The sequence below is a fragment of the Tamandua tetradactyla genome, chromosome 2, assembly GCF_023851605.1.
Source record: "Tamandua tetradactyla isolate mTamTet1 chromosome 2, mTamTet1.pri, whole genome shotgun sequence".
In the NCBI taxonomy this organism is placed as follows: Eukaryota; Metazoa; Chordata; class Mammalia; order Pilosa; family Myrmecophagidae; genus Tamandua; species Tamandua tetradactyla.
The window spans coordinates 151,265,012-151,283,270 of record NC_135328.1 but is presented as its reverse complement, the minus strand read 5'-3'; the positions used below and the strand labels follow the sequence as shown (position 1 = coordinate 151,283,270).

The window sequence follows — 18,259 nt, the reverse complement described above, 5'->3', positions numbered from 1 at the left end:
ATACCCCCCAGGGAACCCACTGAAGAAGCCTGAAGAGAAAGCTAGCAGACATCACCAAGTGCCTTTCCAGCTGAGAGAGAAACCTTGAACATCATTGGTCTTCTTAAGTCAAAGTATCTTTCCCTCAATGCCTTAGTTTGGATATTTTTTTAGACTTCCCTTAATTTGGACATTTTCAAGGCCTTAGAACTGTAACCTTGTAACCTAACAAATTATCTTTTTTTTTAAAACCATTCCAGTTCTGGTATACTGCATCCCAGCAGTTTGCAAACTAACACAAATGCCTACCTCTAATTGGCTTAAAACAACAGGGTTCTTTCTTAATCATGCTTCATACCCACTGTAGATCAGCTGGGGTCACTGCTTCACACTGTTTTCCACGCAGTGACATGGGCTGATGGAGCCTCCAGTGCCTGTAACATAGTCAACTGCAGCATATGGAGAAGGGAATGTGGGAAAATGAGGCATTATTTTTTTTTAAGTTTCTGTTCATATTTCATTGGACAAGTGAAATTAGATGAAAACACCTCATTGGAAGGGAATGGAGAAGTGGGAACCTACCACGTCACTGGTAGGAGGAGAGCTGGAGTGGTCAGTACAGTGCAATGACTACGACTACCTCTACCTCAGAATCCACTTAGGGCCTTGCTGGCTCCAGCCATGACTGCCTCCTGTCCCTTAGTGTTACTCTAAGACATAAATGCCCACTTTCAAGATGGTTTCCACAAAGGCTTGAATAAATAGTACAACTGCTCTTGGAAGTCTTCCAGGACTATTTTCCACAGTTTCCACCTAAAATTCACCTTCTTGTTGGAAGCCCCTTTCCTGCTGAACAAACACATTCTCACTACCCATAATCACATCAGCTTTACAATCCTATCAAAATCTACTTCCCTCAATCCCTGGTTAATGTAACGTAAAATAATGTAGCCCAAAGTCATACACTTCCAGCTGTGTTCTCGTGAGATTACAGACAGAAAGCAGGCTCACCCGAATTTTCCTCTGGGATTCTGAATGCCTGTGCTTAAGAGAAAAAGACAGGCACTTGTTGTGAGAAAGTTAAAAACAAACAAGTTTTAAAAAATCCATTTTGAACACCTGTGACTATTTGAGTGAAACACTGTTAAACTTATACTACAATGTATGTATATATAGAAAAGTGGTCTGGAAAGAAATACCCAAATATAAACAAGGGTTACCTACAGGAGATGGATTACAAGATTTTTAAATTTTCCTCTTTGAGCATCCCCCCTCTTTTTGTAACAAAATAAATATATATGATTTACATAATTTCATATATATAATATATAAAAATTAGTAAACAGTATATTAAAATAGGTCTGTTTAGCACATTTTAAAGGAATTCTTTTTGTATATATTACCTCTTTTACTCTACTTTTTAAAACACTGCACTTGACGTAAAGAAAGCAAAAACTGATGAACATTGTATTTAGTTGATTTGTAAAACTGGACCTCTGTATCACAGACAGAATCTATGACATGCAGAAATCATCTGATTGAATTGCCTAAAAGCAAGGATGATTCTTGCCAAGAATATGCAAGTGGTGAAGTCAGCATGAGAGCAAGACAAATGGGAAGAGACAACCAGCACTCTGCTCTTTAAATGGTGGGTACTGACAGGACAGGGGTGGACAGGAGGGAATACTGATAGAAGTGATTATAACAGCAGCTCACATTTATTGGGTGCAGGTACCCTGCTTGATTCTCTGCTAATAGTGCTACATGCATTCTCTCATTAATCCTTGGACCACCCCTACTGAATAAGCACTATTGTGGCCCCTTACTTTTACAGATTAGAAAACTGAAACAGGAAGATAACACAATTTGCCCAAGGTCCCACAGCTTCTACAAGATGGAGCCATGATGTGGAGGCCAGGCATTCCTTAACACTAAGCCCGTGCTCCTTAAAACTATCCTAACTCACCTTGCACAATATTTCAAATCAACTTCAAGTGGACTGAGCAAAATGCAGAAATATCAAACCACAGCAAATCCAGCATAAATAAAATTGTACAAATATAATGTCTTTGAAAATGATCACTTTTTGAGCTTTGAGGCAAGAGGAAAATTTTGAGGAAAAATGACAGGCACAATTATAGAAAAGTAGAATTGCTGCTATTTGAGTCTATGGTGAACATGGTTGTTCTGTGTCCAGCACTCCTGTTTTCATAAAGGAGGGAGCAATGCCTTAGTCCTATCCACATATCTGTGCCAGGATCAGCCATCACCACGCTTCCCAGCTGCCGGGGAGGACCGGGACTCAGGCCATGCAGGCAGGTCTTCCAGACCTTACTGACAGGGATTGCTCCAAGGGATAGGATATTATGATCACTCCTGAAATTGTATATATTGGCCCTGAAGGACAGAGAGTCTTTCTTTTTCCCTAGATCTACTGTGACAAGAGAATAAAGTAAACACATGAAGAAAACACATGAGCCAAAGACAAAGAAAGCAGACATCTGAAGATACCATCTAAATCCCTGGACTGAAATGTGCTGAAAGTCACATCAACCGAGGGATATGTCAGTTTTGAGTTATAATAAATCCCTGATCCTGTGCCTTTTTGTTGCTGTTGTTAAAGTAGGATTTCTGCAACTTTTACCAAAAGAGATCTAATTAATGTTAACTCAAATTACTCAAATTAAAAGGTTAAGAGAAATGAGGGGGCCCCACCCTGACCAAGATGGCAGTGTAAAACACTCTAGGGTTTTATCCCCCATACTGAAGCTTTGAAAAATCAGGAATAAATGGCAAAAACGTCTTTCTCAAAGCTCTGGAAATACTTAAAGGATTGCAGTAATAGGGGGAGCAATGAATCAAGAGAAAAGCAATCTTAAAATGGTAGAAAAAATCTCATGACACCCTTGCTGGCCCCTCCTTCATCCCCTCATGGACTCAGCATGGAGCCAGCCCTGGTTCCAGAGGGAGCACAGTAACCTTTGTGAACATAGTAAGGTACATGTATGTCTGTGCAAATCTCTCTGGTGGCAGCCGGTAAGACAGAATCCAGGACACACACTGCAGCAGGTGGCTCAGAGAGCTTTCATACAGAATACTGCAGAACAGTCAACTCACAGCTGCCTGGGGTAAAAAATTGCTGGCAGCAGGATAGACAGTGCAGCAGAACTGTGAGAAAACACTAGGGAAATGAGGACATCTGTAATCCTAATTCTCTGGGGGAATTACCAGGGTCACCCATGCACTCAAGGCCAAGACATCACAGAAAAGACTGTGGAAGAGCCCATGTTTATTTGCCTCAGACTATTTCCCAAAACTCATTATTAGGATAAACTCTTAAGGAAAGCTTTCCCACAGGCCAAACTGCATAGTGTTTCCTTTTCCCTTTTTTTTTTTTTTCTGTTAGTTCCTCACAATCAAGCAAATCTCTGTCACACTAGCTGGATACAAGCCTAAGAAAAAGACACCTCAGATGCTAAATTTCCATGATAACACATTAAAATATCAAAATGTCCAACTTGCAACAAAAGATTACAAAATATACAGAGAAACAGGAAGTAATGGTCCAACAAAGGAAAAGATTAAAGCATTAGAAACCATCAATGAGAAGGACCAGACCTGGCATGTACCAAAGACTTTTAAAAAAATAATCCTAACTATGCTCAACGAGCTTAAGGAAAATACAGGCCAAGAACTAAAGAGTATCAGGAAAACAATTAATGAATGTGAAGAAAATTGTCAATAAAGAGAGAAATCAAGAAAAGAACTCAAACAGAGTTGAAGATCACAGTAACAGAAATAAAAAAAAAATTCCTACAGAGGTTCAACAGCAGATTGGAGCTGGCAGAAGAATGGAGTAGAGAATCTGAAGATGAGGTCATTGAATCATTTGGTCTGAGGAACACAGAGAAAAAAGAACAGCAATCTATGGGACACATCAAGCATACCAATACACACATTGTGGGAGTCCCAGAAAGAGAAGAGAAAAAGGGGCAGAAAAAATATTCAAAGAATAGCTAATGATCTTGCTGTATACAAGGACCATGTTGTTATTTAGTTTTTCAAGATATATGCATTGTTGTAGTTTACTAGCTGCCAGAATACAACACACCAGAGACAGACTGGCTTTAAATAAAAGGGGATTTATTTAGTTAATGTACAGTTCTTCAGAGGAAAGGCTCAACTGAGGTTCTTTCTTACATGGGAAGGCACAAGGTGATCTCTGCTGGCCTTCTCTCCAGACCTCTGGGTTCCAACATCTTTCCCTGGGGTGATTCCTTTCTGCATCTCCAAAAGTCTTGACTGAGTTGCGAGTGCCAAGATGAGGTATGCTGAGCTGCTTGGGCTGTGCTAAGCTCTCTCATTTAAGCACCAGCCAATTGAATCAAACATCATTCATTACAGCAGGCACGCCTCTTAGCCGACCGCAGATGTGTTGAGCAACAGATGAGGTTCACGTACATTGGCTCATGTCCACAGCAACAGAACTAGGCAAGTTCACCTGGCCAAGTTGACAATTGAATTTAACTACCACATGCATACTGTTACATTTCATCATAATATACTTCCTTATGTTTTTTTATTTAAAATTTTATACAATGAAATAAATAGGAACACTCCCATCCCCTAACTGTACTCCAAACATATATATTAGCCTATATAAGAAATCCTCTCAACATTAAAGTTGTGCTCATGCTATTTTTATTATTTTAAATACTTTCAATTTATTTCTCTTTTAAAATAAACACAGTACCCATGCAAAATGAAATTCAAATTATGCTGTCTGAATGAAGTTCTTTAGACCCTTGAGTTTTCAATTTTCAGAAAACCAATCCATAAATGGAATACTTTCCTCCCCATCTATCATATGACTTTTCAATTATTTGGCTTCAATATTTTTAGAATTCTGTTTGCTCCTTTTCCTGTTAGTTGATTTTCCTATCTGTTGGGCATAGTAATGACTTTTCCTTATCTGGGAAATACCCATGTGAACTATACTCTACAGATGGCCCCTGGAGGCCATTCCAATTACAAATACGTTTGGTGAAATGAAGTACAAGGAATAATAGTTAAGTCAGCCTTCTCTTTAACAGTTGTATGACAATCTGCTGCATAAAGTTAACTCTGAGGAGCAAATTAAACAAGCAATGATGTAGCTATTTGTAGATACTGCCCCATAGCTAGCACATTTGCACACTGTAGCAACTGATAAAACAAGTGGGTTCAGGTTAAAATACACTGTTTAAGTTGAAGGTGCTAAAAAATCAATAAGGAAAACAGAGACAAAACAATGTAAATATCCATCAATACACAAATGAATAAATAATAATAATGATACACCCATTCATTTGAATAAGAATCTTTTTCTTTTCTTTTAGATCGGTATGTAACATCAAGAAAATGTTCAAGTAAAATTAGATAGAGGGAAAAAGCAAGCTGCAGAATAGATGTACTGTGACTATCATTTTTTAAAGCGGTGTACCTTTACACATATGATTGTGTAAATTTTGCCTGTTGTTACATGCATAAAAAGTTTATGAAGAATACCAAACTGTCAACATTGGTTGCGTCTCTGGATACTGGATTCTCTTCTTTACTCTCTGAATATCTTAACGTGTTCAAAGTATGACTGATGTAATTTAAAATATTTAAACAATATTTAAAGCAGATTAAATTATCTGGCATAATTGCTAGTTCACATGCACATGAATTTTTGTTCAACGGAACTGAATCTGGCTATACTCTTCAACAGATGCTCTAACATTAAACCAAAACCTTTTTCATATATAAAGTGTGATAGGTACTACCAGGCTTTCATTCATCTTCTGGCCAAAGCCATACCAGTCATAAGGGAGTTGTTCAAAGTGTTGTTTGCCATCTCAAAGGACAGTAATAGAAAGAGGCATACCACATGAATTACATGACCCTTTATAGCATTTTGCAATTACTTATAAGTAGTTTTTAATTAAAACCTAAGAAAAAAAGTTTACAGTAAAATTCCCAACTTTACTTCTATTAATCTCCACATCAAAACACAATTTTCAATGTATATATGAAGTACAAGAAAAAAAAGTATGTCTTGCTTTTATTTCAAGGAAAAGTATTATTTTATTGACTTTAATAACAGAATTTATTAAGAAAATTTAATCCTTTGCCTACTGTGATACTCTCCATAAACATATACCAAATCTTGTAAAATTATGAAACTGTTGTTTATTTTGGCTCCATAGAGCTATGATTCAGTAGATCATATCATCTTGATATGGGACATTTCATTTTTAAAGCTCAGATAAGCAATCAGAGATAACTAACACTGGGCAAAGTGACAACAGTCTTGTATTTCCTGTAGATAAATTACTGGTGTCTACCATCACAAGTGCCCTTTTGGTTAGAAGCATTATTTTTCCCAAAACCAAAGAATACTTCTACAGAACTCAGGGATATACTATGATCAAGTCATGGGCAGCATAATCTTCCAGAATACTTAAAATGTGAAACAATATGGACCATGGGTCATCAGAAAAACATCAAGAACCTTTCATGTCATGTAAATAGCCCTAAATAAAAAGTGTTACAATGTAACAGTGGCACCTAATAAAGTCAACTGCTGTGCTAAACATGAATTGATTTACTTTGCAACTACTTTCTTTTCTTCCTCAGAAACCAGTGAAAAACCATAAGCTGGAACTGAAAATAAAAATCAGAAGTTTAATGTTAAAAAGGACAAACTTCGTGTGTGTGTGTACCTTCATTTGACCCCAAACCCCTGCAAAACTTAAATATATATACGGATACTCAAATACAAAATTTGCAGTGAGACATGGACTCCCATTTGGAGAAAAAATTATGTTTTATACTTTTGAGGACTTCAGACTACCCTAACATTGCAGAAGGATAGGGGAGAACAGCTGTGCCTCAGACTAGGTGCTTTGTATATTAACATATATGTTAATACTCTTAACTGCTAAGGAAAGATTTGACAGAAGATTCAAAGGGAGAATTGTGAAGTGGTGCGGTTACCGATGTTTATAAGGTTGACTATGCATTGCTAAGAAACAGTTCACTTCAGTCAATACTCTATTTAACAATGCAAGGAAGCAAACTAATCATTTCAAAAGATTACCATCTGTTCTAGTATGCTAGCTGCTAGAACGCGATATACCAGAAACAGAATGGTTTTAAAAAGGAGGAATTTATTAAGTTGCAAGTTTACAGTTCTAAAAGACTGTGAAAATGCCCCAATTAAAGCAAGTCTAGGGTAGGCTATGGTGGCTCAGCAGTCAAAGATCTTGCGTGCCATGCCAGGGACCCCAGTTCAATTTCTGGTGCCTGCCCATGCAAAAGATAAAGCAAAAAAGATAAAGCAAGTCTATAAAAATGCCCAAACGAGGGCACCAACAAGAGTTTACCTTCACTCAAGAAAGGCTGATGAATTTCAGGGTTTCTCTCTCAACTGGAAAGGTACATGGCAAACATGGCAATGTCTGCTAGCTTTCTCTCCAGGATTCTTGTTTCACAGAGCTTCCCTAGAGGGTGATTTCCTTCTTAATTTCCAAAGGTCCCTGGCTGAGTGGGATCTGGTGGTTCTCCTGGCTCTGAAGCTTTTTCCAAAATGTTTCCTCTTTTAAAAGATTCCAGTAAACTAATCAAGACCCACTTGGAATGTGCGGATCACACCTCCCTCTAATCAAAGGTTAATACCCACAATTGGGTGTGTCATATCTCTGTGGAGATAATCTAATCAAGTTTACAGCCTACAGTACTGAATAGTGATTAAAACAATCGGTTGACTACACAAAATGAATCAGGATTAAAACACGGCTTTTGTAGGGCACATAATCCTTTCAAGCCAGCATACTATCTTATTTAAAATGACAGACTTTAAAGGACCAACTGTCAACTAACTGGAGTTCACAGATGCCCCAGTTATCTGCCATGATGAATTTCTACAGCTTTATACTGTTAAGAATTAACGAATAAATTCAACATTTCCTTATTCAACTAATAATAAAAATCATTCAACTAGTAAATAAGGCCATATATTAAAAGTAAAACTTTTTTATGACTTAGATATTCTCTAGTCTATGCTATATATTTCTTAATAAAATTTCAATTATGATATTGATTATAAGTTATAGAATTTACTTTGATGATTTTAGTAAGATATTTTTTAAAACAGTAAATTTATTTTCCAGATGATCAGCAGAGTTACTATACCTGTAATGAGGACTTTGTTTTATTTACTGGCAAATGAGTATACTCTTTTTCTCTAAGTATCTTATGTGATATAGACTAGTTTTATTACCAATCTTCTACATAAGTGCATTTTAAGGCTAATTATTTGTTAGCTTAGCATAGAAAGCACTATGTCCTGGGTCATATGAATTAAATGTAATTTGGCAATTTGCTATAACATATAGAAAATGGGGGAAACGTAATTATTTATATTGATTCTACTAAACCGTTTTAGATGCTCAAGTTCCTTAAAAAGTACCTCTATTAATTTCACTAATATGTACTAAGATAGCAGAACTGATTAACTACAGAAATCACTTGTTGGAGGAGTGGGTTTGAGTTGTTCACAAGCACATTCAGGAATATGAAGAGTTACTATGAAATCTAAGCTAAAATTGCATACTCAATAAAGGCTGGTCACTAAAAAAATATTTCAATTGAATTCAGTGAAAGTGACAAAACTAAAAAATCAGAGGTAATAATCTGGAGGGATACTGCACCTTTCATCTCCCCAAGTGGCTTTAGAGTCTTGCTCACAAGAAACAGCTGTAACCACTGAACTGTATATTTTAAATAAGTGAAATTTATTTGTGAATCATAACTCTATTAATAAAGCTGTTAAAAATAAACTGTATTTGTGCAAGAAAGATCAGAAACCCCTTTTAAAAAGCTTTTTCTTGAACAAAATATTATCATTACCATATTTATAGCAAGTAACGCATGTCTAGACATTGGGAAAAATATCCTGGAATTCATGTAGTGAGCATGTGAAAAAATTATTTAGCAGAAATAAATTTAAAAATTATTTAATTTAAATTAAAGTTACATGTTTAGGGAATAGTTCTTTTAATTAATTAAAAAAAATTTTTTTAAATACCAAAAAACACCAAATGAACGCAAACATTCATAATTTTTGGTCATTCCATTCTACATATATAATCAGTAATTCACAATATCATCACATAGTTGCATATTCATCATCATGATCATTTCTTGGAATATTTGCATCTATTCAGAAAAAGAAATAAAAAGAAAACAGAAAAAAATTCATACATACCATACCCCCTACCCATCCCCCTCACCAATCACCAGCATTTCACTCTAAATTTATTTTAACATTTGTTTCCCCAATTATTCATCTTTATTTCATATGTTTTACTCATCTGTTGATAAGGTAGATAAAAGAAGCATCAGACACAAGGTTTTCACAATCACACAGTCACATTGTGAAAGCTATATCATTATACAATCATCTTCAAGAAACACGGCTACTGGAAATACAACTCCACATTTTCAGGCAGTTCCCTCCAGCCTCTCCACTACATCTTGACTAACAAGGTGATATCTACTTAATGCATAAGAATAACCTCCAGGAAAACCTCTCAACTCTGTTTGGAATCTCTCAGCCATTGACACTTATTTTGTCTCATTTCACTCTTCCCCCTTTTGGTCAAGAAGGTTTTCTCAATCCCTTGATGCTGAGTCTCACCTCATTCTGGGATCTCTGTCCCATGTTGCCAGGAAGGTCCACACCCCTGGGAGTCATGTCCCACGTAGACAGGGGGAGGGTGGTGAGTTTGCTTGTTGTGTTGGCTGGAGAGAGAGGCCACATCTGAGCAACAAAAGAGGTACTCTTGGAGGTGACTCTTAGGCCTAATTTTAAGTAGGCCTGACCTATCCTTTGTGGGTTTAAGTTTCATATGAACAAACCCCAAGATTGGGGGCTTGGCCTATAGCTTTGGTTGTCTGCACTGCTTGTGAGAATATCAAGAATTCAACTTGGGGAAGCTGAATTTTCCCCCATTCTCACCATTCCCCGAAGGGGACTTTGCAAATACCTTTTAATTCACTGTTCAAATCACTAGGGAGTCATTTTTTAGGAACCCCTATTTTACTCAATTTTTCTTTCTGTTTGGATTAATCAACTACCTTCCAGCCTCAATTCCTTCAGAAAAGGACACCTACTGTGGTGTGCTATGTTGGAGAACTTCGTGAAGCTTTAAGGAATACGTATAATTGACAGGTGGTCATTTGATATATAACGTTCATAACAATTTTGATGTCCTAGAAAAGTAATGGTCCTCAAATTCTAACTTGTAATTTGATGTAATGTAATGAATTTGTATCAAAAGTCTTGATTGCCAGAGTTTCAAAGCAGCTTCCTAAATCACACATAGTATTCTCTTCATGAGGACTCACAGTCCTTCCAGGTCTTGGCAGTAGCCTCATTCCTTCTCTGTTTTTGCCAGGACCTACTAAACTCACTCTCCCAATACCATGGCAAGCATTTTTCCTAACTGTATCCTCTGCTCTTGCCAAACTTTTCCTTTTTGGCTACTTTCTCCCAATTTCTCCTCATTTATTTCTGTAAAGCACTTGCAGATGAGAGTAAATAAATTCTCTCTAAATTTTCACTTTTAAAAATGGGTCACTCATCCAGGGGCGAAAGTCCCCCTGGTGACGTGGGAGATGACTCCCAGGAATGAATATGGCTTTGGCCCTGTGGAATCAGCAATTCCATCCTGACCAAAAGGGGGAAAAGAAGTACAACAAATAAAGTATCAGTGGCAGAGAGAGTTCAAATAGAGTCAAAAGGCTACTCAGGAGGCTGCTCCTATGCAAGCTTCTGTTAGACTTTGCTACCTATCATAACCTGCCAAACCCCAAATAGGACCATTCCAGTCAATCCTAAGGAACACCTAGGGCAATATATAAGATTCTACAAGGGTTCCATGCACTAGAGTAACTTTCCAGAAACCTACAACCTCCAGATGGGTCCCTGGTCCAGATAAGTTATGAAACCTAGAGGGCCCAGCCTCTCCAGAACATCAGCTAGTTCCATCTCCCTATCCCATATTAATGAGAGACCCTTTCAATATGAAAAATTTAGAATGGCCAAAGCCCAATCACCCCTAAAAAGAAGGATAGAAAGATCAAAGGTGATGGTGAAGGTTGAGTTATACAGTGAAGGTAGAATTTAACAAATGAATATGAATGGCGAATCATTAAATTGATATCTCTTTTAGTCTCCAGTATCTTAGAGCAGCTAGAAGTAAAAACCTGAAATTGTGGAACTGCAACCTATGTCAAACTCTGAAATATGTTCTACAACTAATTGTAGTGCTGAGCTTTGAAATTTATTGCTTTTTTGTATATATGTTATTTTTTCACACAAAAAAAGAAGGAAAACAGTCGATTGTGATGATAAAAAAATATTTAAGGGTGGGCCACAGTGGCTCGGCAGGCAAGAATGCTCGCCTGCCATGCCAGAGGACCCGGGTTTGATTCCCGGTGCCTGCCCATGTAAAAAAAAAAAAAAAAAAAAAAAATTAAGCCTTCTAGCCTCCTATGTTTTGGAGCAGCTAGAGGGAAAAATCTGAGAGAATTGTATGGGAGCCCATGACAGACTCTGGGATCTGTCCTGTAACTACTTGTTGAACAAGTGCTTTGAAAATTACTGCTTTTTTATTTCTTTGCTTTGTATATACGTTATACTATACAATAAAAAATGTTTAAAAAAATGGATCACTGTATGTGCCCGCAACAGTGCTAAACACTTTCCATGGATTCATATGTTTAGTCCTATGAGATAGGAATTGTTATCTCCACTTTACAAATAAAGATAAGAGTAACAGAGAGGTTCAGTAAGTGACCCAAGGTCATTCAGCTAATAAATGATTAAATCAGATTTCTAACTAGGCAGTCTGGACTGCACCTTTGTATGTAACCACTATTGTATACTTCTCTTCTGGATAAGGAAAATCCTACAGCTCTATTAAGCTGAGGTTAAGGAATAAAGGGTTCCTTATACATCAAATAACTTATTTTTAAAATACATTATTTTGTAACAAGAAATGTAGTAAGGCAGTAAAAAGAAAATGTACTAAAATGACACCATTAGGATCTATAAATATACTTTATGCAGGTTTTATTCTCTTGAAATAGAGCTAGAGTACATATCTATTAGTACTCTGTACGTTTCATTTTGTCTCCATGGCATATTGAATGTCCTCCAAATTATTTCAAATTATTAACTTTTTTACTCCAATAAATTTGTAGTTACCCCATTAAGATTTGAGCACTGAAATTCTAAATTTATCGTTCTAATTCAGAAAGCAGCTTCACCTGAAATTGGTAATAAAATTTACCAATTAGTAATCTACCAAAGAGTTACGGCTAGACTTCAATGAAATAATTCTAGGGGTGAAGATTCCAGTTAGCCAATGGCAAAACTTTGTAACCAAGATATTACACACTGTATTTTAGGTTTTCCTAACATAAACCAAGCTGTATGACACTATATTTGATGGCAAGACTATTGTGGGGAAGGACAGAGAGAGGAAAATACTTAACATTGAATAAGTATCTCTATGTACCAAGCACTGTGCTAAATTATGCGTGTGTGTATAGTGCGTGTGTGCAATAAATCAGTATCCAGGGAGTTGTATATATGTACACACATGCAGTTACATATGTATAGCAAATACTTATTTGTTTTATCTGTATATATGCGCATATATGCATATGTATAATTCTCACAATGCGTTGAGGCAGATGTTATTAACATTTTACAGAAGAATCTGAGATTCAGAGAGTAAGTGACACAAATACAAAATCTGAAAGCCAAGATGTGATGCCAGAGTATGCTAACTCCAGAACCCTCACTCTATAAGCCACCATGTGTTTCCTGTTTTGACCAAAATCATCCCCTGTGGGCTTTCATCTATGGAACTTCCTAAGTAAAGGGGGCCCCAAGCTAGAAGCCTTGGATGCAGACCAGTGATACATATTGGGAGATAGATTCAATAGAAAATCGGTAAGAATAGTCTTAGAATGTTTAATCCATAATGAACTGTCAATGTAGGCCCCTGATATTTTTATCCACCTGTGAATTTGCGTGAGGGTGGAAGGCTAATAGGTAACAGTGAATATTTTCTATTTTTCTTTGTAATTGCTGAATGGTATACTGAGACAGACTATATTCATAGCAGCAATACACTGAGGTAGGTGAGGGCAACTGCTTTTCAGATGAAAGCATCTAGTTTGTTATCTGAGTCAACTAACTTTTAACTTCACTAAAAGCTTGACTTTCGTTGGGAAGATGGCATACTAGGAAGCTCCAGGAATCAGTGCCTTCACCAGAACAACTATTAAATAGGCAGGAACTGTCTGAATCAACTATTTTGAAATTCCAAAATCCAGTAGAACATGGTACAGGGAAGAATGGGAGAAAGACACCGGTAAACTGTGGTAAATACTGATGAAGTACACGCTCCCTGTGCTACCATTGCCCATTCCCTCACCTCACAGCAGCCAACAGTGAGGTCCTCAACTCTAAGCCCTGGATATCGATTCAGTGTATATTTAGCTTTCTGGGAGAACACTGCAAGGTATTGCCACCCAGCTGACTATCCTATGAACAAATAACCAAATCCTTCTGTCCCACAAGCCCTCAGAGTTCTTTTGTTTGCATTTCTCACTCAGCCACAACTAACAATGGCACATTCAGACGTGATGCCTGAGCAACAGAGTCAACTGCTCAGGCCCAGGTGGGGTTGTAATGTCACCTCATCCCAATTTAGACAGCTGGGAAGTGTCAAATTTAAATGCTGGGCCTGAAGAAATGATCCATCCTGTCAAATAATAAGAAGATGTAAAAATAATGCTAAACAAACATATACTTCTTATACTAAAAATCATGCTTCCCAAAATTTCAAATTTTGAGAATTCCTTGAGTATTAGTCAGGATTCTGTAGGCAAAGAGAACCAACAGGAGATAACTGTAAATATGAGATTTATAAATGTGTTGCATACAACTGCGGGGATGCACAAATCCAAATTCCGAAGGGCATGCCGTGGACAGGCCACAACGATGAAGCTATTCATGATTCCGCAGAAGAGGCTGGCTGGCTGAAGTAGAGATGAAAGTTCTCTCTTCTGACTGCTGAAATTATCACCTCTCCCTTTAAAGCTTTCAACTGCCTAAATTAAGTCCAGCTCACTGGATTTTCTCACAACAGAAGACACTCCCCTTAGTTGATCATAGTTATAATCAGCCATAGATGCAATCAACTGATTGATTATTTAATAAACCAGCCTTCTGGTTTATTAACCATCCATCTGGCTGTAAATGCAATTTGTCACCAAGTCCTATTCATTGGGTCTTTTGAGTAATTCTTAAATTAGTCTTTCATTCTCTCTTCCTATTACCACTACTTTATCCCAGCCCCTAGTCATTTATTAGAGCACTCTCTAGGTGATCTCATCCAGTGCAGTGGGTTTAAATACCAATTGTATACCGAAAACAATAAAATTTTATCTCAAGTCTGAATCTCCTCCCTGAACTCTAAACTTCTTAATGAAACTACTCATTCAACACATTCACTTGGATGTGAAACCATCTCCAACCTAACAAGTTCAAAGCAGAGCTTCTGAATTCCTGCCCCAAACATGGTAAACAGGGCAGGAATGTATTTTTGTTTATTTTGTGTTCCCACCTCAGTAAATGGCAACTCCATCTTTCCAACTGCTCAGGCCAAAAATCTTCGAGCCTTCATTTTTCTCGCACCTCATATGTGATTAATTAGCAAATCCTGTAAAGTCTAATTTCAAAATATATCCAGAATCCAACCAGTCTCCCCATCCAACACTACCAGCCTGGTTGCCCCACCTAGATAAACTGCAAGAGCCCATAACTACTCTCCTATTTCCAGCCTGATCCACCTGAGGTCAGTCTACACAGCACTCAGATTTCTGTCCTTCTTCATCAAAGAGCAAAATCATTTCCACAGCTTTACCTCTGGGAATATGATTCCAAAAAGCTCTCTATTCTCTCCCTTTTGCCCCCTGAAACACTCCCACTCACCTGTACCTGCATCCCCTAGTAATCACTAACCTACTTGTGGGCTCTGCAAATTTGCTATTTCTAGTCATCTCTTATAATTTCTACCACAATATGCCTCACAACTTCACATTTTCTTATGACAGAATAATATTCCATTGTGTGTATGTGCCACATTTTATTTATCCAAGCACCTGTTGGTGGACACGGTTGTTTCCCCTTTGGCTACTGTGAATAGCCTGTTTTCACTCTCTCAGGGTATATATCGAGAAGTGGGATTGCTGGGTCATATTAGTAATTCTATATTTAACTTCTTGAAAAACTGCCATATTGCTTTCGACAGTGGCTGCAGAAATTTGACATTCCCAACAATGCATTCACTACAATTCGAATTTCTCTGCATATAGTCTCCAATACTTGTTACTTTTCCATTTTAAAATAATAGCCATCCTTGGGGGTGTGAAGTGGTACCTCATTATGAATAAGCCCTTAACTAACACATGGTTTGCAACTATTTTTCCCATTCTGTAAGTCATATTTTCACTTTCTTTTTTTTAATCTTGAACCCTGACTTCTGCAGTTCTCAATTTCCAGTTAAACACAGGTTTATTTCCACTTTGATAGCCTACTGTCACCTCTGCCTGAACATTTCCAAGTGAACTTATCTTTCCTTAAAAACTGTCACTCCCAACGTGATCACTCAATTGCTATACATAATATCATTATACTCCCAAGACAGAAACCTATAATTATTACTTCCTTTAAGTCTCAATGCATTTGGTAATATATTACCATTATAGCACCTGGGGCAGATTGAGAAAATGGCTATTGTGCATTCTCTTTCCCAGTGCAATATGACTTTGCAGCTACTGCATCAAAAAGTAGAGCCTATTTTTCTACCCTTGAATCTAGGCTTGTCCTGTGTCTTCGGGCAACAGAATGCTGTGGAAGCAATAATGTGCCAGTTCCAGGATCAGGACTCAAAAGCTTGCATGCTTATGTTTTCTCTTAGAATCCAATCCATCTGCCATGAAAACAAGCCCAAGCCAGCCTGCTGAATGGCAAGATATGTGTACTGGGTACCCTCATCATTTCAATTAACAGCCTGCCAATCCTAAGTGCAGAGTTCCCTAGGTGACTGGCAGCTGACCACAGCAGATGCATACTAAATCTAACCAAGACCAGAAGAACCATCTAGGTCAGCCCAGCCCAACTGCTGATGCACAAAACCTTGCACTAAATAAACAGTTGTTTTAAGTGCAAAGTTTTGAGGTGGTTTGTCAGGTGGTTAGTAACCATCACAAAACTTAACTCAGTGCATTAAAAGAGAACATATAAAAATTGCCTACTACATAGAAGGTCCTCGATAAATGTTCAGTACACCTCCAAATGTGATAATGGAGAGAAGTCTGTCTCCCCACTAGACTTCGCTCTTCAAGAGCAGGATCCTATCATGTTCCATATTTCCAACACCCAGTACAGTGTCTAGCATGAATGTAAAGGCACAATATCTAAGTGTTCAACGATTTTCAAGCGAAGATTTGAAAAATCTACACTTCAATGGCAAATTGATTTAGCGGCAAAAAATAACAGAACCTTACAATTAAACTTAGGCATAGTTACTAACTTTTCTAAAATATGTTACCTCATCCATAAAAAATGGGGATAAGAAGACTTCTTCGTATATTTCTGAGAGCTGAATGAGATAATTCATGTGGCATGCTTAGTATAACACCTGGCACACTAAAAGCCAGACATACATGTTGGGAGTTATTATTACCCTCTGATTTTCTAAGTAAATTATAAGTTACTTAGTAATAGCAGCTTTACTTTTATGCTTTTAGATCCCCCACTGGGCTTAAGATACCACTGAGTATACAGCAGTCATTTTTAGATAGTTCATTAACAGACTGATTTCAATTTCTACACAAGGAGCTCAAATGGTTTCCCAGTACCCACTAAAATGTCAACTAAACTTATGTAGTAGTAACAAAAACAAAAAAAAATCTTACTACCTAACCTATCATATATTAGGCAGCAGCATCACATATTCTATCAGTTAGGAAGGCTTTCAGGTACTAGTAACAGAAACCCAATTAACAATGTCTGCTTGAGACAAGATGCCTAGAGTGAGACAGGTAATGTCATTCATGCAGTAGCGGTCAAAATGCTCAAGCCAGCAACTTTTAATTCCTTTGGCCTTTCCCTTATAGCCACAGCTGTTCACTATGGTAAGAATGAGACTGTGACAGCCATGTCTGTACCTTTCATGTGGACTACATTTTTCCCAGGGTTGCCAGGAGATTCTACTTATTTCTCACTGACTAGAACTGTACCTGTTCCCACAAGAGAGGCTGTGAAAAGTAAGCAGTTAGTATTTTCCAAAGATAACTGCACCAATTTATCTCATTCCACAAGCTCTTCTTACTATGTATTCTATTTGCTGATGCTGCTGGAATGCAATAAATCAGAAATGGAATGGTTTTTATAAAGGAGGTTTATTAAGATATAAGTTTACAGTTCTAAGGCCATAAAAATGTCCAAACTAAGGCATGCAGAGAAAGATACCTTGACACAAGAAAGGCTGATATCTGTCACATGGGAAGGCATGTTGGCTGGTGTCTACTGGTTCTTGTTCCTGGTTCTGTTACTTCCAGCTTCTGACACCAGTGGCTTTCGCTCTAAGAATCTATGGGCCTTCACTTAGTTCCTCCAGGACACAACTCTGGGTTCTGGCTTGCTTAGCATCTCATGGGAAGGCACACAGTGACATCTGTTGGGCTCTGCATCTCCAAACATCCATGTCTACACATCCACTCTCTCTGCCAGTACTCCAAGCATCTTCAAATGTCTGTGTCTCTGTTGGATCTGGTTCCTGGCTAGTTTCTGTTGGCTCTCAGCTCATGGCATCTCCTGGAGCTTCTACATTTCCAAACATCTGTGTCTGCATCTGAGGTTCCTCCAAAATAGTACCCCTTTTAAAGGGCACTAGTAAACTAATCAAACCCACCCTGAGTGGATGATGTCATACCTCCATCTAATCAAAAGGTCACACCTACAACTGAACAGATTACATCTCCATGGAAATAATCCAATCAAAGTTCCACTCTGCAATGCTGGATCATGATTAGAGAAACATGGCTTTTCTGGGGTACATAATAGTTTCAAACTAGCACATCATGTGACATGGAAACTCTTCTATTG

The 18,259-nt window shown here is 37.6% G+C and overlaps 1 protein-coding gene across 7 annotated transcripts in view; it reads right to left on the bottom strand.

The window, feature by feature from the left end:
- TULP4 (TUB like protein 4) overlaps positions 1 to 18,259 on the bottom strand; it is a 422,942-nt gene that overhangs the window by 190,952 nt on the left and 213,731 nt on the right. The gene's annotated exons all lie outside the window — the stretch shown is intronic.